The 22,843-nt window shown below is 41.4% G+C and overlaps 1 protein-coding gene across 2 annotated transcripts in view; it reads right to left on the minus strand.

Annotated features, from left to right (window-relative positions):
* The window catches only part of bahcc1 (BAH domain and coiled-coil containing 1), an 81,693-nt gene that overhangs the window by 43,917 nt on the left and 14,933 nt on the right, over positions 1-22,843 (minus strand). The gene's annotated exons all lie outside the window — the stretch shown is intronic.

The following is a 22,843-nucleotide window of genomic DNA, read 5'->3' on the forward strand; positions in this document are numbered from 1 at the left end:
CTCTCAGTATTATAAAGCCTCAGACACACAATGCTACTCATTTTCCTCTTTCACCATTTCATACTTTTGCAGTTTTGGAACCTTCACCCACGGCAGGGGTCTCAAACGCCAGAGCCCTGCAACTTTTAGATTCCCCTCTGCTTCGGCACACCTGGCTCCAGTATTAGCTCATTGGCAGAGTTCTGTAGAGCATGGTCTGCATGTTAGTGAGGCAGTTATGCCATTTAAGTCAAGTGCGGAGAACAAGGGATGCATCAAAAAGTTACAGGACTCTGGCCCTCCAGGAATGCGGTTTGAGACTGCTAACCTACAGACCGTCTGACTGGTTAATCAAGAGCTTTTTCTTTTTTCTTTTGTTGCGGGGAGGGGTTCAGCTCTGGGGGATTCAGCTCTGTTTTCATCACAACAGACAGAAGCAGCACATTACTACAGACCAGGCGTCGATTCGTCTACCTATACCATCACACCAACATGCTCATCGTACTCCGTTTGAGGGGGAGGCTGATCCCTGACCTTAAAGGTTGAGAACCATGTCCTCAAACTAAGAGATCCTAGTCACTTCAGACTCGACTGGGAACCACTCCAGTGCATGTTGAAGGCAACTTGAGTAGCATTTGTAGAAATTCCACAGCAGTGGAGCCTGTATGTGGCGTACATGGCATCTCAAAGATTCAGTCCTCAGGTCTGATCCACATACAGCAAGCAGAGGCATCAGACGCTCTGTAGTGTGACTGGGAAGGAGCAGGTTCATGATTTAATAAGAAATAGAGAGAAGAGAAATTCATCACAAAAAGTAAGTTAGATTTAAAGGGGGCAGTGTTGTGTGTGTATCTTGCCATTTTATAGCCCAAATTAGTAACTATGTTAACTTCAGTTGTTATAAAAAATAACATTGTAATTTAATCTCTTAAAACTGGGCCTCTGTCTCTTTAAAAACTCCTGCTCTTTATGAAACTCCACCTTCAGAAAGTCATCACAACATGGCTGCTCTAGTAACCCTTTAACAACATTTTACCAGCGTTTCACTGAGAAGTAACTTCTATAATGAGCTCAGCTGATGTGCAGTTCCACCAACTGTTTGCTAACTGCTGCTGGCTAGTCTGAAGGAGCTGAGTGGCGTAGAGGGGGAGGGCTATTCTGTGAGGCAGAAGCTTGGCTTGAAAACTGCAGCTTTGGTCCCATCAAGCGTTTTGCCTAGCTGAATGGTTGCCGTGGGAGACTAAAGGATTTCTCAAACATGCATGAAAGAATCAAAGAAACGCTCCGGGTATGGTTTTGATGAAGGAAAACATTGTAACATGATGTAAAGCTTTAAAAAAGGTCGATTTTACAATACCGCCCCTTTAAATTGGTTTGAACTATACTGGAAAAATGTAATCATTTAGAAAATCTTGAAATTTCAACATGACCAAAAGCTTGATCTTGTTCACAAAACAAAGCAAAGCTCAGCCTCAGCAAACCGAGTTAGACGAGTGGGTTTGTTCGAGTGGCAGGGTAAGGAGGCAACAAATCCGAATCCACAAGGAATCAAGTAATTAGCCACAGGACACAGAGAGAGAGAGAGAGACGCTGGGGCTGGGGTCGAGGGGGGCGGCTAGGTCGTTACCCATAAACGCTGCGTCGCATCAGAGCCAATTACCACAACCACAACAGTCCACAGTGGAGTCACTCACACACATGTACTGTAGCCTCACCTCAGCTACATTGTGACGCCCTGACAACCACAACCACAAGTGCCTTCAGCTGTCTGCCAGTCTTTCTCTCCAAAAAACACACACATAATGCACACATGTGCACCCCTACACACACACGCCAACATGCACATGCACACACACACAAAAGTGAGAGGGCATGGGATAAATCAGAGCTGGATGGAGCAGTGGCGTTGTTATTAGCTGACAAATCAGGGAGTGTGTGTGCCTATTTGTACAGCTGCTACCCAAGCATTGAAACACACACACACACCGTTTAAATGTAGAGCCCCCCACCCCCTCTTTCTCTTGCTCTTGATATTTTCCCTCTCTGTAGTCATAATAAATCGAAGAGGAGAAGAAAAAGATCCATGGAGACATTTATTTTCTCTATTTTGTTCTCACTCAGACAGGATATTTTTACATCTTTCTTTGCCCCCCTCCCAATCTTTTCTTGTCCAATGTACATCAGCAGACTTGTAGGCAGTCATAATAAAACGCGGATTGTATAAAGCTGGTTTCCCAAGGCACACCCCCATTCCGCTTACTGTGCAGACTGTTCACACACACGCACACACACCGGAGGATCCACACTCCCTGTGTGGTTCATCATTTACTATGTCGGTGAAGAGAAATAAGGTGGACGGGTAAAAAACATCAGCTTCACCGGATGTCCACATTTTCCTCCTCTCCTCCTTTTTCTGCTCCCTCTTTTTCCTGTCACCGGACTCACATGCACACACACACGCACACCCTCCCTGTCTGTTTTCTGTTGACGAGTTGATCTAAAAATTATATTTTCCCACTCCCTCTGGGTTGCCGATACGGAAAATCACACCAGAGGGCCGGTCGCTAACGTAAACCTAATTTCTCTCCCTCCCATTCGTCTCTTCCTGGACTCTGTTTCCACCTTTGTTTCATCCAAATCCACACACACACACACTCGTCCTCCCGTTCCGTCTGTCGCCACCGCTTCCTTTGGGAAGTTCCCATTGCTGTGCCCCCCCCCCCCCCCCCCCCCCAAAAAAAAAACAAACTGCTCAAATAAATCAGCAGCAGCTGATCTAAAAAACACACAACTGCTTTTTAATTTTGTGTACGGTTTCAAACATCATACATAAAAACACACATCATATTTCATATTTCTCTTTGTGCATATGTTATTTATAATAAATACAAGCTGCTGACTGTGGATGCAGCTCCATTCAGTCTCCGCAGTGGTAATTAAAAAAGAAAATGTGTTTGCAATGCTTCCCGTTTTCCCAGCTGGCATCATAACTTGGAAAATTGTGTCAACACGAAAGCAGCGAATCCTCCAGTGTTGACAATCCGAGGTAATAAAAAGCAGAATTATGAGTTTTTATTTACACTCACGCAGTCGCCTGCACTTACAGTGAACAGGATCTGCTTCAGTTTATTTATGAATGGCTGAGATTTGTCAGGAAAAGGAGCCATTTAAAAACACTTATAAACTGTTTTTGGAGAAAGCCCAATCTGGACGTACGCCTCGACTTTCTGGGTTCCGTTGCTTTGGGGGTTTTTTTCTTTCTTCTTTTGTTTGTTTTTCTGTTTTTATACCTCTAAAGGTAAGCAACTTACCAAACATTAGAACTTTAGACTATCTGACTAACATAGAACTTTAGACTTTGATAGGGGAATATTTTACTAAACAAAAGGAATCATTTGTAACCAGTAGCTTAATACCCAAAATGCAACATTTCATGTCTTTTTTCTTAAAATAGCACTAATAAATAACTGCAGAAAAAAAACCTATAAAACAGTGAGAAATAAACTGTACTGAATGCGTCCATTCTTCTTATTTCCATAAAAAAGTACTCAGTGCTTCTTTGTTTAACTGTCTCCTTTAAAGACACAACCACAGAGTGGCATATTCCTTTCCATAACTACAGTAAGTATTCTCTCTGTGCTTTTACTTTTTCGTGAATGGAGCCACTGGCAGATCTGTAGCTGCCGTTGGCTCTGGTCCTCCTGCCGGTGATTCAGGGTTTAGCTGCTTCTCTTCTGTATTTGAAGCCACTGCTGGAGCTTTCACTGTCTTGTACTGTGTAGATCTTTCTGTCTCGGTGCTGCAGTGTTTAGTTGTGTAGCATTTTTGGATGGAGAAATTAAAAGAATAGGGCTAAAAGAATATGTGTGAAAGTATTCCGTTAACTCTTTGGTTTTTCTGTCTCTTTCCTTGAAGCAGGTGATCATCCATCCCTCCAGTCAAAAGGAAGTTGTTCTTCTCTACTGTTGCCACATGCTTGTCAATTTGAAGCAATGACTCAAAGCAATGAACTGGGGCTTCTCTAGATATTTACCTTTTAGCCAATTGGCATTTTTTAGTTACATAACCTTCACTATTTCTCACTGATATTTTACTTGAAATGGACTTAGATTTGATTTGGACTAATTTGAGTCTATATAATTACATATGAACCCTAATGCAGACTGAGTTGGTGCTATATAAAATATGAAAATCAACAGAAATGAGTTGACTTGAAATAATGTGTAGAGTAAAACAGAAAGGGGAATGTTAGAAGGTGAAACTACTGACAACAGCAACTGAATAACAGTTTAAAAAATGCAAGAAAATTGTTGAAACTCTTCAACGAAGCTGGGTTTGCATTGCAAATATTCAATGCGCCACCATTCTCCAACAACTTCCTGGTGTTTTCTTCGTGGTTCCAGCCAGCAGTAACATCCGGCTGTTGACCATGTGACTCATGTGATACACTAATTTCAATAAAGCCCAAAAATCACCTTCACCTAACAGAAGACCTTTGTATCACAAAATCGGACTTTTTTCCGAAATTGCCGTGTTTCCAGTAAGCAAATTCATTTTAGGAATTCCAATTTGAGCAATTCCATGGTACCAAACAAGGTTATTTGTGCATGTCTTATTTTCAAGATCTAATGTTATTAGATTTCTCAGTTCCATTAACAGAGACAATCTGCTGCATGTAACTGAGGTACAAAAATTAGCTAAGAGTACGCAACCCTGCATCTTCTTCTGTGGTGCTTCAGCAGTTGCTGACGAGTGCTTCATGCATTCAGAGTGAAAGAAAACAGCACAGCGATTGAAAACAGGCCAGCCCGTCCCAAGGTCCTTCATAGTTTTAAAGAGGGAAAGAAAGAAGGAAGAGGATGACAAAGAATGAAAATAGAGAGAAGAAAAGGGAAGCTCCAGAGGGAGGGTTGTTGGTGGTGATAAGCCAATGTCACACAGTGGAAGAAGCAAACAAGGATGAAGCAGAGGAGTGATTTCCTTTGTTGCATCTCTCTGAATGGACTGCTGCTGATCAATAGACACACACACACATATACGCACACATACCTGGAAGGATGATGAGTTAAATCAATCTCCATCCAATTGAAGATCAATATCTTCTTGTGTTGTATTGTCACATTTTCCAATTAACAAAAGCACTCTGTGTTCATGCTGATATACTGAACTCTCTCTGTGACACACTCATACACTCTTGGACTAGTTGAGACCCCTCAAGAGTCTGAATGTTCAGCCTCAGTGTGTGTATGCGTGCGGGCGTGTGTGTGTGTGTCAGAGGTTTTGACTCTCGTTAGCTTGGCTGTTACGCTTATTGCCGAACACTTGGCAACCTCTCGTCAGGCCGACCCTTTCATGAGCCTCCAACCACCAAGAGCCCTGGCACCGAGCCTCCAGCTCTGTGTGCGTGCACATTTGTGTGTGAGTGTGTGGGTGCGCGTTTGTGTGTGTGTGTGTTCAGGGGCAGGAGTCAAGCCAGACCTTTCTGATCTGTTTTGACACCATGGCATTGCGCAAGTGACAGGGCTACTCAAACAAGTCGGTTGAGGAAGGCGCTTAGAAACCCCCTCACACATACACACACACATGCATGTGCACACACACCCACAGGTCCATAAAAGCATTGTGGCACTGGGGACATCAACACATTCAATGTGTGAGTAAACGGCAGAGCGGTGCTTTACAAAGAACACGCTCAAGGCAGAAGAGTGGTTCTTTTGCTCGACTTGATCCAGATAGCATTTTCCTCCTGCTCTATCTCATTATTCATCAGCGATTCCTCTTGACTCATTCATGTTCCAGAAAGAGAGAGAGAAAGAGAAAAAGAGAGAGAGAGGACGAATGGTGCACAAGCAAAGCATGGCATGTCGCCTGGGACAAGCAGCCATGCTGAATCACATTACAGCGGGAAGAAGAGAGAGGACAGAGAGAGGGAGAGAAAGCGAGAAAAAGATTGGAGGGGGAGAAAAATGAGATGAAAGAGCTACAAATGAGAGATTTCCCTGTGAGGCGCATAAATCAGCAGACTATGAACAGCAAAGCCTGACTCCCAGGCTGCAGACCCGAGCATCGCCATCCACCACACACACACACACCCACCCCCACACACACGTCTCTCTCGCTCTCTCTTTATGCCTTCACGAGGCTCCGGTAGTTAGAGTTGTAACTCACTGCATCTACACTTGTGTTTTTATGACATTAAAAGTCCTTACGCTCAAAAGAAACATCATCTGACGGAGCCCACTTCACGAGAATTACAAGAGATCATTCAAAAGAGAAATTAAATGCCCAAAAACAGAGGGGGAAAAAAACTGTGCAGGATTGTACCGAATGTGAGACTGTTGGAACAGACTAAAAAAAGAATCTAGGTGTTGCTCAAAGTTTCCTGTCCGCCCCACGGAAGTCTGCTGACTGCGAGTGAGGAGGAAAATGTTTTTGACCACAGACTTAATGGACACCACACAGCCACCCACCCGCAACAGGAGGAAGGACCATTTTTGGGCATGGAGAGCAGGAACTCACCACAGGAGAGATTCTTGGGAAGCAGGAAAAGGGTGCGGAGGAGAAGGTTGTCAAAGTAAGTTTTTCCATGTTATAGCAGAGAAAACAAGAGGATCTGGGTCATATGAGACCACTCCTCCAGCGTGGGCCAGAATGAGACACAGATACTCAGTTCAGGGGTACACACAAAAACACACACAAGGCTAATGAAGAGCATAAGGCTGCTGATGTTTAAGGAGAGCCTAGAGTGAAGGTTGATAATGCAATTCCATCTGACTCGTGTGTGTGCATGTGTGTGTGTGTGTGTGTGTGTGTGTGTGTGTGTGTGTGTGTGTGTGTGTGTGTGTGTGTGTGTGTGTGTGTGTGTGTGTGTGTGTGTGTGTGTGTGTGTGTGAGGAAATGGTCATTATTCAGTCCAATATGCCAATGCCACGCCCCTGGTCCATTCAGTCTGCAAACACACTAAAACACTTACACACACATGCACACCCCCACAGTAGCACTGTTTCCATCAACCATAAAATTGCGTAACTTGAAATTCCGAAAATGAATTTGCTTAAAGGAAACACACTGATTTCCAAAAGCAGGTTTTTTTAATAAACTGTTGTGGTGCTGGGAGGAGGTGGTTTTCTGTCGTATCGAAACACTTTTTTTAATCATCGCATGAGTCACATGATCAACATTACCACTGGCAAAAACGACAAAGAAAACGATGGGAAGTGGTAGGAGGTTCCATGATTTTTTAATGACTCATCGCTTTAACAAATTTATTCACGCGTGACTTAAATTCTATTTCTTATTTAATGGAAACATCATAATCACAAAATTGTGTGGTTTTTTTTGTTTGTTTTTTTACATTAGCAGAATATAGACAAAGACTTGCACACATTTGTAATGAAAACTACTGACCATAATAAATTGAAGGTGTGTGTGCCCACTGCTGGATAAAACACACCTGGAGTCTGAACCGGGTCCAAACGAGACCACCTCACCACGGGCAGAGTGAATCTCCAAACCGAATGCAACAGAAGTTAACCACTTGTGAAATTTTACAGCTTTACCTTTTTTTTTTTTTACAGCTTTTACAACTTTACATTTGACAATCTAGCTTTTAATCTCTACTACACACCCTTTTTTGTACTGAAACAATACACTGTATGACTCCCTGCTAACTGTATGACTACTTATGAGACAAAAGAAAGTTTATGGCAGGATATGATGACATACTTAAAGACATGGAATGTGATGTAATTGTTCAATATCTCTTCGGATGGTATTTCAAATTACATCTTGTACAAGCTTAATATTTTATATCAGAAGTCGAGACTGATGAATTCATTAGAGAATCCAGAGGATGGAGGCTGGCAGAGGGGACCAGATTACTGATGTCACAGTAGAGAGATGAGCTCACTTTATCAAAATTGGGCTAAAAATGAGTTGTTTGATGAAGTGGGATATGGGACAGGTTTGGTCCTGAGTTATAAAAAAAAGCTAAGACAGAAAAAAACATTAAGGTATTCAAAGCTTAAATAAGAAAGGTGGACACAGTAAAGTCCTTGTAGTGTTGGAAGGATTTAAAGATCTTTCAGCTCTTTTTTGTTTGTTTTACATGACTGTTTCCATTCAGTTTTTCTACTCAAAGGCTCTATAAGAAGAAGCGAGGAAACGCCTTTGGACCTAGAATTTAAAAGATATTTAGCAGGTGACAGTAGTTAAATATTTAGACAATAAATCCTAATTATTTCCCAGACGGTTGAGGTTACGGCAGTGCTAAGAGAATTTTAAAAATGGATTAGATAAACCAAGCATCCATATAGGACTTCACAAGTTAGTAGCAACTAGCTAATCATCAAGGACAGTCAACAAACTGACCTTGTGGAAAATTTACAGACATTAAAGCAATTAAATTCAGGCAACAACAAAGAATGTTTTGTTCTTTTTTCATGTAGTGGCCATGTAATTTTGATTCATCTGGTGTCCTCAAATTATATCTTTTTGACAAAAACAACCATAATATTTTTTATTGTTTGTTTTATTGTCAGCCAACAGTTTTAGAAAGAGGCCAGAAAGAGGCAGCAAAACTCAAGTTGGTCCGGTTCCCATATATAACTCAGAAACATGTATATGGTTTTGCCTGCATTGTCTTTTGGATTTCACTGATTTAGATTCAGTTTGAGTCAATAACTGAGTTGTGATTGTAGAATTTATTCAAAACATACACGTTTCAAAGCAAATGCTCTAACGTTTATATGAACTAGGACAAAAAATTGCTAGTCAACAATGAAGGGCAGACAACAAACTTGAAATGCTATCTAGAAAATGTACAGTGATTCAAATCTGAATTCAGTCAAAAGCTAGATATGTCTTCGTCTTTGTGCTGTAGTATTTTTCAGAAAACTCAGATTTAGACAATAAGTTACTTAAAGAACAGGCACAGAATAGCTAGTAATATTTATTTTTCAGCTAACGCAAGGTAATGGCTACATAGCAACCAACAAATTCTTCACATGGAAAATGTACACACAGTAAAGACTGAGTTCAAATAAAACCTGATATGGTTTTGTGAGTGTGTGTGTGTGTGTGGGGTGTGCGCGTGTGGGCGTATGCGTGTGTGTGTGTGTGTCCATCATTTCAGATTTACATATAGTTGTTCCTAATCTACAGTTGTTACACAAAAGCTACTGCAAACAAAAGTTCACACAGACCTTGCTAATGCAGCCTGTCTCAATAAACCTGAACTACAGCTTTGCTCAGACTGTGTTTAGATACACATTTAAAAGCAAGTAGGGTTTAGATACGTAGCAGCTAGCTCAGAGTTCAGCAACCTTTTCAATTCAAAGAGCCACTTTTCCCCAACTGCTACAAGATCAAATACGGCCTGAGTCACGAAACAAGACAGATTTTAGAAACATGTTCAAAATTAAATAACTTCTGTTGAAAGCTAAAATAATTCATCCACCTATAGCAAAGCAAAAAAAAAACCTATAACTTTATTTTATAGAATAATGCCATAAATAAGGAAAATGAATAAAGATACAAAGGCCACTTAAATATATAAAAGCTAAAATAAAAAAAGGTTAAATGACTCTTCTGTTGTTGATACTCCCTGCAGATGTTGCATATAAACATACAGATGAACTGCTAAAACCAGCCTTTTTTATTACCTTTATAATTAAAAACACTTCTTATTTGGTTTAGTTTGAGCCACAGTGGAGGGGCCAAGGAGCCACATGTGGCTCTGGAGGTTGCAGACCGTGAAGCTAGCTCACAATGAAGGACTGTTAGCAAATTCCACACAGGGCAAATTTACAGACATTCAAATCAAAATTCATGAATTCCTCTTACTGTTCTTTTCTCATTTAATAATGTTCAGCTTCTCAGATCTAGAATCAGTTACTGTACTGTATATGCTGTGTTTGTTAAAGTTATATTGTTTTTGTTATTGCAGCTCATAATATATCAGCAGGTTAGGTTTCCTGGCTTCATTAATTAGGTTTCTAATTAATGAAGCCATAAGCTTGATGCTCTCCATATTTCCCCTTCAATCCACTTGATAAAAAAAAACACAACAGACAGGTCTTCTTGAGGTTCTACAATTTACATGTACAATTTCAGAAATAAAAAATAACGATGTAGATGTAAATCATCTGCAAAAATAACAGGATAATTTGAAAGAGGTCAAAAAACAGTGACTCCACTCCAAGTGCCTGACTCTCTCCTGTATGACTCAAAACTCCTTTATTGTCTGATAAGCAATTATATATGCAAATTTACTAGAGAGCCTTTGAATAGTGTCTAATATTACAAATCCTTATGCTAGAATTTTTTACTGGTAAATAGTCATTTTTATCCTAATAAACTCAAATCACCATAAGAAATATAAACTTAATTTATTCTGAAGGTCTGAATACAAAAATTGAATTCAGGCTTTAACATTCAGCTTAAACTTAAATTTAAACCATTTTTTCTATATTTATCATTTCAAATCTTATTTAGAAAAAAGGAAAAGCAAGAAGAATTTAAATTCCAAACTTTCAACAGAATTTTACAAAAAAAATAAATAAATGACAGATGTGAACATTTATATTTCTGTTCACAGTTTTGTTCTGTTTTATGTGGGTGTGTGTGTGTGTGTGTGTGTGTGTGTGTGTGTGTGTGTGTGTGTGTGTGTGTGTGTGTGTGTGTGTGTGTGTGTGTGTGTGTGTGTGTGTGGGTGTGTGTGTGTGTGTGTGTGCGTGTGTGTGTGTGACATTCTCCAGAAAGCTCTTTGCTTTCTCTCCAACTGTTGCCCTAAAGCTTAAAGGAAACAAAAGTTTTGAAGCTATTTTTAAATTTTTTTTTTTTCCTGCTGCTGCAGCCCAAGATCTGCAGCAGCGGTGCAGCACAATTCGGCTCCGGCTTAAGTTGGCTTAAACTCCAGCGGAAACAAACACACCTACACAGCAGAAGCAAAGGAAGAGGGCGGCTGCAGCGGAGGAGACAACATCCTTAGAGCCTTCAGACCCAGATTTAACCACATCCAAGTTACCAAGCATCCATCCCACTGAGGGATCCTGATGCAAACACTCAGTCCTCTCTGCCGGTGCTTAATCTGGCCATACAGTAAGGTCTGCCAGCAGCACCAGAGACTGTGAGTTTCCCGGCAGGGATCAAATATCACATTATTATTGCAACATGCTACTTGCAAGCCATCTACAGAGCGCTCACATCACACAGAGTTACAACTCAGCATCAGCACAGACTGAGTGAGTGTGTCTGTGTGTGTGTGCAAGCGTCTCTGTATGTGTGTGCACGTGTGTGTTCAACCCCGTCATCGTGCCGTATCGCCCTCCATCATCGTGAGTCAAGGGGTTGTGGTTCCTAGAGAAGCACTTTACTTAAATTAGACCCTCAACGACTCGACGTGCAGGTGTCGGTGTGTTTGTGCCCGCGTCACCACGTGTGTGTGTGTGTGTGTGTGTACACCAGTGTCTTTCCAGCACACTGACTGTGTGGGCGTCAGAAAGTGAGTGCGCCGTCTGTCGTATGTTTTTGTGTGTGTGTGTGAGAGAGAGAGAAAGAGAGAAGGAGAAAAAACTGAACAAGAGAGAGGAACGACATCAGCAGACAGTGAACATAAAGAAAGAGAGAGAGAGAGCGAGAGGTGGGGAGAAAACAGGTGAGAATAACCCAGTCTGACCTTATTTCAGCTCTTTATATTCCCTCATTACTGTAATGTTTACACAGGAATGAAAGTTTATTTGAGAGATCAACAGAGAAGAAATGAAAAAAAGACAGAGAGGGATAATAAACAAAAGGAAACCATGGAGAAATGGAGACTTATGGGGTTAAGAAAAGGAGTGGAAGTGCATGAGAGCCATGAATGTCATATTAGAGTTGTGACTAATGATTATTTTCCTTCTAGTTCTGGCGTTTCGATGCAGTCCGCTTATTTATTAGTTTTTATTTATAACGTGCCGCAGTAGAAAACAGCAGAGAGCACCGACTCTGTCGAACCCTAAAAGTGTGAGGCCTTTAAATAGCAGGAAATCCTGGAGCAGGTGTATATTTGTGGTGTTGCTTTAAAATCGCTATAATTATTCATCTATTCTCGAAGTTTGCTGGACAATAAACACACAAATGATTCATTTATGAGGCAGTTATGTTGATTTTTAAACAGGACTGTTTTATTGTGTATTAAAGGAAAAACTCCCAACAAAGTGAGAGAACCAAATGAATGCTTTTCATGCTTTTTCTCCCCACTGCTGAGTTTTTATAAAGAGATTTTGAATGAAAAACAAATATTTTCAGTTAGAAGTTTCTATAAATGGATGCTAGGCTTCTTTCACTTTAAAAAAAAAAAAAGAAAGAAAGCATACTTAGAGCTCATTTTAAACAAATGATAGACGTCCTCTTGACTTTATGTCACCCTTTATATCTTTAAATCAACGATGGGACTCATTTTTCTGCAAACCTGAAATCATAACCTTTAGTAATATGTGGGTCATTTCATTTGTTCATAAAAAAAAGGATATTACAGAATACGTTTTAAGAATATAAAAGATTTTAAGCACATACCACAAAACCAAGACACCCATTATGTTTTGTACATAACTGCAAAATTTGATTGTTTTTTTCAATTTTCTTAAATTGTTATGCTATTTTCAGATGTCTATTGCTGCATATCAACTAGCAGTATGTTACATATTACCCAATATTAACGAGGTTGGTACATTAGCTGGGTTATAAGTTAATAATCTACTCAGTAAGTGTTAATTAAAAGAACTGATAAAGTTTTTGTGCTGCACTAAAAAATGTAGCTTTTCATCTGGATGATGCTGGTCATCAAAACTGTGAAGATTCGAATTAAGTATATTAATTAATGTAAAATGAATCTTTTATAATAACTAAATTCAAACAACTGTAAGTACTTTTAGTAACAAGTCCTATACAACTATGGTTGCTATGGTAAACGTTTATTGTGCCACCTGGCTAGTTCAGATTCATAAAACTTTTTACTGTTTTAGTGAAGTTTTACAGCTTTATGACTAAAAAGTTCCTTTTTTTGTCTGTCTGACAAAACAAATCGGATGAGCAAAATTATCTCGACACTCTGTTCATTTTATTCTACTGTGGGGTTTTTTTGCAGTGTAGCTTATTTGACTTGAAAAACGACAGTGTTGCCATAAATGAGGAAATGCGATAAAAACCCAGACGACACTACTGATGAAGCAGGAACAGGTAGGAGCGAGCAGCGCGCTCTGGCAAATAAAAAAAAATTTTTTTTTTAAAAACCTAAAAAAAATAGTACAGTGTCACACAAACGAGGTCCCTGTATTATGCATGCACACATGCATTCCAAATCTTACCAAAACACACATCAAATACAGGCTGAACAGACAGTAGGTGGTTATTAAAAAGACTCGACAGAAAAACAGAGAGGGAAAGACGAGACACTTTACCAACAATCAAAGATGCAGAGTAAGAAGCCACAGAGAGAGAGAGAGAGAGAGAGAGAGAGAGAGAGTCAGCTTCTAATCAGCCTGGATCCAGAATTTAGACAGGCACACACTGAGGCACGAGCAGTCCCAGTAGGATTAGGACCTCAGTTCTCCGTGTATGTGTGTGTCTGTATGAGTGTGTGTGCACGTGTGTGTGTGTGTGTGTCCCATGAGACTGATTAGCCATGAATGACTGATGACGGATCTGTTTTTTTTTTAAGACTCTCTTGCCCTCTTTTCTTGTTTCTCTTCTCACAACCCTCGGCTCGGGCAAGAGTTTGGGAGAAGGTTCGCTCATTCACACACACACACACACACGCACACACGCACCCCCGCATACCAAGTCAGACACACACAGCTGCACACAACTCCATGTATATTCAACAAAAGGTTCCTGAATATACTTAATGCTTTCATGTGAGTCACTGTGTAACGATCCATGCTGTTCCACACAGCTGCTTCTCTCTCTTTCTTTACTCCTTCACACCCACACACGCAGAAACACACACCGATATGTACCTATTTCCCATTTAGAGCACATTAGCTGTCTTTCACACCAAATGCTAAATCTGTTCAATCCGAGCTTGCAGCAGCAGCAGCAGCAGCAGCGTGGCTCATGAAAAGCGAAGGGTGCTGCGTTCAATGGGCCGTTCGACAACTCTGCATCCTTTAACCTCACCTCCAGATGAACCTGCAACCCCCCCGCCTCCTCTCCCACCTCCATGCATCCATCTTAAACGCCTGACAGCAAAACAAACTGGACATAGACTGGCCTGAATGGAGCCCATTACAATGTGAATGAGGCGAACGGGGTTGAAATGACTGGAATGGAGAAGAAAAAAGAAAAAGAAAAACCACGGCAGCTGAGAACGAAGCGCCGCGTTGAGTCAAGCAGGTCAGCTGAGTCAGGCGGAAACGTGACCTGTGGCGGCACAGGCCCGGCTCAGGTGTTGGTCGTGATAAGGGGGTTGCAACGGTTGCGGCCATGTCGCTTAGAGGCTTGTGGACCTGCAAGTCTGTGATGCGACTCTGCGTCAACGCGGAATTGCCTTGGCCCCTCTGAACAGGAGCAACGTCATGAAAAACAGGCAATTAAAGCTTGTGTTAAAGTTCCATTTCAGGCATCATGCAAGCAGCGCCTTGTAAAAGTATTGACGTCCAGTTTTTCAAATTTTGTGGCCTTAAAATTGGAAACGTCAATGGATTTCATCAGGATTTGTTGTGACGGAGCCGTACAATGCTGCATGGATTTTTGTGGCCTGTATTTGTGTCAAGACTACAGAACCACCTTTGGCTGCTGGGGGTTTTGCTGTCTCTACTGACTTTACACATTTAGAGTTAAGTTGTTTTTTTTCTTTGCCACACCTCCAGTTGAGTCAGAATGGATGAAGAGCATCTGATGTATGTTTTACAAACATTTTGAAGTCTTGCAAACCCAAGTCTCAGTTGGACTTGGGTCAGGACTTTCAAAAGCCATTCTAACACCTGAGCATGCATTGACCTAAAAGGTTCTTTTGTAGTTCTGACTGTATGAAGACTTGTTCTGCTGGAAGTAACTTCTAGCCCAGTCTCAAGCATTCTCCAGATTCAAACTCTCCACTGTGCATACAGAGAGTTCAGGGTGCTAGTTTTCTTCACTACAAACCATTTTGCATTGTGGCCAAATGATTTTGTGTCATAATTAAAATGTTTTACAATATGTAAACAAAAATGGAGTGGGGTCAGCTTGCAGCGGTTGCAGGATTTCTCTTTTGTTGCTGGTAAAAGATCATGAGCCATTTCTCCCAATAGGGCTAGACTGCTTTGGTTGTATTTACCCAGAATGCCCTGCGCTGTTGTTCGCTTTATGCTTCTGGAGCGGTCTCCAGTCCATTTGCATTCACATATACGTTTGGACTCACCAGAGTTCACTCCTACCAAACCTAAACCTGGATTTTTAGGTGGAACTTGCTCATTCACACCTCAAACAAAGCAAACTTTCTAGGCAAACAGATTAATGTTGGACTAAACAGGGCTGGAGTGAATGAGCCCTTAGTTACCATGCACCTCTTTGACTTCTCTGATTAATGCTCCCCTTGTATGACCTGTCAGTTAAAGTGGATGTCCATGTGTTGATTGGTCAGTCTATTTTCAGATCATGGATACATTGTGCTGACTGAGATGTTCCGCCTATGTCTGTTTAGATGTTTGGTTTTTTTCCCCACCTGCTTTGTCTCCATGATGCTAGAGACCAAGGAACCTCTGAAGCCTTCACACTCCTATGGTATTTATGCTGTGATTAACTTACATGCAAATGGACTTTTCTATCTAGGTAACTTCTAAAAATACTGTATTAATCCCAAAGGGAAATTAACTGTTGTTGTAACTCATTAATTTAGATTTTTCAAAGCGTTATTGAAGATCATGACAGCTGTTGGCAGGAAAGATCTTCTGCAGCAGTCTGTACTGCACTAAATCTGAAGAAGCCTCTGACTGAAGATGCTCCGCCTTCCCACGACAGTCTTGTGAAGAGGATGGTCAGGGTTGTCCATCCCTTTCTTGATCCTTTGAAGAATCCTACGTGGTGTGATGTATAGTGAAATGAAGGGGGTGTCCAGATGTGGTCTGGCATTGTGTGTGAAAGATGCATGCGAATACGAACTGAACCATGGGGGTCTTTAGTGGTATCAAAGTAAAGAGGGCTGAATCCAAAGGCACGACAAGACTTCTCAAAGTTATATTTATAAAAATTGTTGATACCCAACTCTGAATATTCCTACAATTTAATGATTATGAAGATCTTTGTGTTGGTTTTTCATAAAATCCCATTAAAATGCTTTGAATGTCAACATTCTCATTGGGTATGAATACTTTGCAAGGTCCTGTATTTGCAAATGAATGCAAGCGGCACCTCTTCCGACACAGAGCAAGAAGCTGTTTTAGCCTTGTGTTTAAAACATCATTTTTCCTCTCATTCCGCTGACTTCAAAGGCGCCTCGCTGAGCTCTCACTCCCTGTTGCCAAATCCTCCAAACGTTTCTGATTTAGTGAGCTGGCCTCGGGCCGAGCTGCCCCGGGACGGCCCGTTAACAACCGGCCATGTGGTGGGGAGAGAAAAGGAGAAGGGAGAAACAAACAAGGCAGTATGGAAGAGGGGGGGGGAGCAGACCGAAACTGAGACAGAAATGAGAGAAGTGCTGAGAGATGCAGGCCTGCTAACAACACAAGGAAGGAGAAAGGTTGCAGAGGGAGGCAGACGGAGACGGGAGATGGATATAAGAGGTGTGGGGATCGATTGAAAAGGGAGAAGAGAGCAGAGGCGAGCAGGGAGGAACATGGCTCTGAGGAGAAGGAGGAAGAGAAGGAGGAGGAGGGCTGGAGCACCACTCGAAGAGCTGAGAGGAGCGAATGCCCTGGTGAAGGGGAAGTGAAAGAGGAAAGCAGAAGGGAGAGGAGGAGGGAGGAGCAAGGAGGAAAGTCTGGCCAGAAAGGGAACGAAGAACAGGGAGGAGAAGAAGAAGAACAAGAAGAAGAAGAAGAGCGAGAGGGAACGAGGCGACCACATGGACATAGGAAGTCTGGCGTTTTCCTCTTACATGCCAAGTCATCAGATGGCGGTGTGTGTTCACACCCCAGAGATGTCGCAACCAAACGCGCCCCATTCCCTTTCAAATCACTGCTACCAACAATAAGCAGCTGTTCTCCACTTGGAAGGGAGCTGGAGACGAGACAAAAGTCTTTTTGTCACAGAGACACTCGCTCTTTGGAGCAAACGTGAGTGTCGCCCCCCCTTCTCCCCCAAACACCACCATCAAAGCCTCCATAATACACTTACACTTTTTCTTTATCTCTGCACTGATACCAGCCCTCAGGTTGCTCCAGTCTCTTACTCTCAGGTCAGCGTGATTAGTTGTAGTGATACACTCAAGAATCTTTTTAATGCATTTGCATAAAGTGGAATTTGAAATGGAAATGATTTTTTGTAGCTTCACCAGACAATTTCCTCACAATGCCAGACCTTAATGTTGAATTCCTCTTTTTTTTTTAATCTGATTTGTTTTTTGCATCGTCGTTCACACTTCCAAATATATGAGACTTGCTTGTGATTTCCTGTGTGAACTGGAAACAGCATAAAAGTGTCCCACATGAGCAGTAGAGGGGGCAGTAACGTCACAAGTAGCGAACGGACTCAGTGTTTTCCAAACCCCCATAAAAAAAGAAGTAGTGCTCAGTGTTTGCAGAAGTAATCGTAGATGCTAACGGTGGACCATAGCTTACAATTTTGAAGTTGTTGTCCTACCAGAGCCAACACAGTAACAACTTAATCCTCATATTGTCCGCCATGGTGGTTGTTTTTCTTCCCGCTTACACGTATTAGTGTGCAGAATAGTGACGTTTGTTGAGTATCGGATGAATGCGACTTGGCTGTACAGACACAGGTCAGATTTGAAAAGATCAGATATATATTGGATTTAGGAACAGATATCCAAGCGGCCTGGGTCCCATTGGGAGAGTCTGTCAGTCAAACCTCTCTCACTGCGGGGCAGGAGAGGACAGTGGTTGATTTTTAGACCTTTGCTGAGGTAGATAAGATCCGGCCTCAAGTGTAAGTGTTGACCCATAACCGATCTCCCAAAAAGAAGGAAATCGGGGCAGATTTGTCATGAACCTCCAATTTGTACTACTGCTAGAGGAATTGCTCTGAGGTTTTGCCACGGCTCTTTCTAACATTGGGATGACACGTTGATATTAGCTGGGTTATAAGTTGAGATCGCTCAGCAAGCCTGCAGCCACAGATGTGTTTGTTTTTTCATGACCAAAAATATTTCCAAGCAGACAAATTTAGCAGATTGCAAACTCTATCAGTGCTCAGCAGCAGGTGAGGGAGGGGCAGAATTATGCTTGCTCCAAACTGCCGGAGAAAACACAGACCATCCCCAGCACTTTGTCAGGTATCACGACTTCAAACCGCAGACATTGGAGAAACCGTGTTGGCAGAAACACACAATTGCCACATTTTTGAATGTTGCCACATTGCTTGCACTCTTCTTTTGCATTTACATCATCACAGTGTCCCCACAAACATCAGTGTGCTATAGCATCTCCAGCACTATGATACAAATCAAGTGTCGTTGTCAAGAATGGTAAAAGTCCACAAATTGACCAAATACAATACATGACACCTGACAAATATTCCCATACTAAATCTTGCACCAAGCAGCCCCATGCAATTTTGATTTAAATAGACATTTTTTTAAAAATGCATTTTTTTCCTAAACCATTGTCTACTATAATTTCTTCCTGGTAGCTCAGTCCAGTTGACCATGGCACAGTATTGATTAAATTTGGGTCATAATCAATTTTTTTCCTCCCTTTTGAATTAAGCCAACCTGACAGTTTACACTCTTGTCCCTCAGGCCTTGGCTCGGCTGGCCGCAGCCCTCACCAGCTGTCTCCTCCAGGCAGGGGGCCGTCTGGCACGCTGCACCCGAGATGTGCCCCCTTGTACTCAGAGTAGAATGGGTAGGGGTTTGGGAGCGGGGCTGGACAATTCTTCTGACTGGGATTTATCCACTGACTACTACTGACTCAGCTCTCTGTGTCCCAATCACACAGAAACACACACTCACTCACAAACAGGCAGACGTCTCCTCTCTTGCTTTCACTCACTCAGACTCTTAAGAGGCGTAGGATACGCTGGCCCGGGGAGTTGGGGGAAGACGGCTACTGGGTGCTGTCAGGCAGTGGTAATCTGACTGGATTACCAACCAGGTGGAAAGATTCAGACCATCTCCTTCCCACCCACTTACACCTCCATCCCCCTTCTCTTGTTCTTCCATTGCCGTTTCAGTGTTGCTCGTCATCTCATCGCTTTTCTGGCTTAACACAATGACACGCACTCACCGAGACTCCCGAAATTCCATGCACAAAAACAGCAAGCAAGTACAGAGAGGAAGTAATGAAGGGTTGTGTGTCGCACACGCCGGCGTTACGATCAAAGTCAAGAAACTTCCAAGAGCCCACGAGATTTTTTTTTTTCCAGGCATGATCACGATGAGCGGATAGGGGAGCAGATATTCGGCGCAGGATCTGGAGTTTGGTGAACAAGACTCAACATGAAGGGAATCAGAGCAAGAGAGAGACAAGACACAATCAACTGGGAGGTTATCTACTCTGACAACACAAGGAGGAACTGAGAATATAAACCCTACAGAGTTGAGAATGAGTGTTTGTGTAGCATGACACTAATGTAAACTCCAATACGAGGTCCCACACACACGCACACCCACACACACGCACGCACACACACGCACAACCATGTAAACAAAAACCGTCTGCTGTCTGGGAAGTAACACACCTGTTCAATGACAAGCACTGCCACTCCCTCTACAATACTGCACACCTGTGCTACTTCAGGCTAAACCTAACCCTAATCTCACACACACACATAAATACACACATAAACACACAGAGTGAGGCGACTGCTGCCAGAGGCTAACATCACAGAGCAGGGAAGAAAAAGAAGAAAAAGCGAGAAGTGAATAAAAGCCAACAGGGTAAAGACGGGGAGGAGAGGGGGAGGCAGACAGACGGACGGACAGACACAAAGGCTTTCCCAGCGCTCCTATCAGTAATCTGAACGCCTGCGTAATATCATTGTGGGGCTGAGTCTTATGGCGCTGGTATGCGTCTGTCATTCCACCACTTTGTCAAGAGAAACCATATTCAAGCAGACACCATGCTGATCTAAATGAGAGGCTTTGGCAAATTGATGGATTGCAGGTTCTCTGGGATGTGAAGAAAAAGCAGATCTGGGGAGTCTATTTTTTTATTTTATTTAATTTCTTTCTTTGAATTTTTGCAAGCGACACAGCGAGTCTGGTGAGACGTGGATGTGTGTGTGTCTTTTTTACAAAAATCTGAAACAACCCCGCCACCCCCTGAGCCCCCCATTCCTCCTCCTGCTCTTCTACGCCCAACTCCACATCATATCTACCCCCTGTGCCGAGGCCTAGGGCCAGGCGTACAGCTCCCCGAGTCTCTAAGGGGGGTGAGGACAAAGGTAACCCCCCACCCCATCTCATCCTAACCTCAAACCAAACACACACGTACACACATGTATCCAGCTCCCCCACGCCCCACCCCTAAACAACAATCCTCCATGCCCATCATGTCAGTCAGAACCCCATAAGGGACATGCATGGAGAGTCTGAATATGTGGAATCTCAATACAGTGTCATGCACCTTGAGACGCAGTGAGAGGCCCTCTTGAATATATTTCAATAGCATTATCACCCTAAATTACAATGCTTACTCCCCCCTGCCCCTACCACAGCCCACCACCTTTTAACATCACCAAATCAATTTTAAAATGGGCTGTAATGCACGGCATGCCAGCTAGCAACAGTATCAGTCAAATTGGCATTTCAATTGTTTTGCAAGACAAATGAGAGTTAATGATTGGTCCAAGAATGACATGGAGTGTTTCTTTTGCTTGAATATTTTTTGTCAAATTTCAGAAAGAAAAAAATAAATAAATAGGCAACAGAATAGCTCATCATGTATATTTAAAGGTAATCATTTAGATTCAGGGAATCTGAGTCAAGAAGCTTTTTCCTGCCAAGCATGATTCCAAAAGCAATGATTCCCCCCCCCCATCATTATTAAAATCTCCACAATTATATATTCTACATTACACAGATTAGCAATTAAAATTAACATGAAATGTCTATAGCTCTATATAAAGGCTGCTCAGCAGGAAATGTAACACCTGACACATTTATACTTGTAGGAGATTAGAAAATGCATCAATAGAAGGTGGAATATATATATATATATATATATATATATATATATATATATATATATATATATATATATATATATATATATATATATATATATATATATTTGTCTCAGCATATAGACATACATTTTTTTAAATCCCACCTGTTTTCTTATTTTTTAATATAAAAAAAATATAACAAATATACCGTTTGTTGAACGGTATATTGTGAGGTAGTTCATATTTTGTATATTATACAAAATATGAAATATAAAATGATGTGAAGATGAATACACATTTTTTTGAATGAAGCCTCTAGGTATATATAATTCAAATCACTCGATCATGTGCCTAGGTCATTAGATACGTCATATACAGTATACATATATATATATATATATATATATATATATATATATATATATATATATATATATATATATTTGTCTCAGCATATAGACATACATTTTTTTAAATCCCACCTGTTTTCTTATTTTTTAATATAAAAAAAATATAACAAATATACCGTTTGTTGAACGGTATATTGTGAGGTAGTTCATATTTTGTATATTATACAAAATATGAAATATAAAATGATGTGAAGATGAATACACATTTTTTTGAATGAAGCCTCTAGGTATATATAATTCAAATCACTCGATCATGTGCCTAGGTCATTAGATACGTCATATACAGTATACATATATATATATATATATATATATATATATATATATATATATATATATATATATATATATATATATATATATATATATATATATACATAGGTCTGATGGCTGCTGTGTAAAGGACAGTTAGTTTTACGTGAAGACAGAGGCGGTGTGGGTCCTACACACACCAGACACACCGGACTCTCGGTACCAGTGTCTCTTAAAGAACCAGGTCCGCTTCAAAATAACAATCCGCGGATTGTTCTGTCTGAACTGGATCCCATTCATCCGGTCACTCCAAAGTCTTTCTATATGCAATTAAAGATTTCAGCAATAATCCCCCCCTCTCCCCCCCCCCTCCGTACACACACGCGCGCCTGCGCACCCACACACAAGCACGCACACACACCTACACACGCAGACACACACACACTCCTCCCTTATTGAAGCAGGATACCAAAGCTACTTGTTAAATCTAATGCATGCACTGTCAACCCATTCGCACCCCGTCACATCCCCGCTCAATACAGAGACGGGATTTTCTAGTATTAGCCACAACTCCTCTTCACCCCCACGCACTCCTCTACGTTCGGGACCAGTACACACCAGCATGTGACCCGAACCTTCACCTCAGAGCGACGAAATGTAACTTTATAACAAATTGTTGTTTTTATATTAAATGAGCCGAATGGGGTCTTTGGTTTATATTATCAATTGATGAGTCTTGTATAAATGTATGACAAGAGCTACTGTTGTTTAATTCATCTATTATTGCATAAAACTAAATCATTCTTGATTTTTTTTGTAAAATTTGTATTCTTCTGAGATTGAAATACAAAGTAAATAAAACACCAATTTACGTCGTAAATGTTAAGCTGGGTCTGGTGTATAAACGGGCAGCTTTCTGCGTTTGATGCGGAGCTGCGGCCGACAAATAATCTTCCCTT

The sequence above is a fragment of the Xiphophorus maculatus genome, chromosome 10, assembly GCF_002775205.1.
Source record: "Xiphophorus maculatus strain JP 163 A chromosome 10, X_maculatus-5.0-male, whole genome shotgun sequence".
In the NCBI taxonomy this organism is placed as follows: domain Eukaryota; kingdom Metazoa; phylum Chordata; class Actinopteri; order Cyprinodontiformes; family Poeciliidae; genus Xiphophorus; species Xiphophorus maculatus.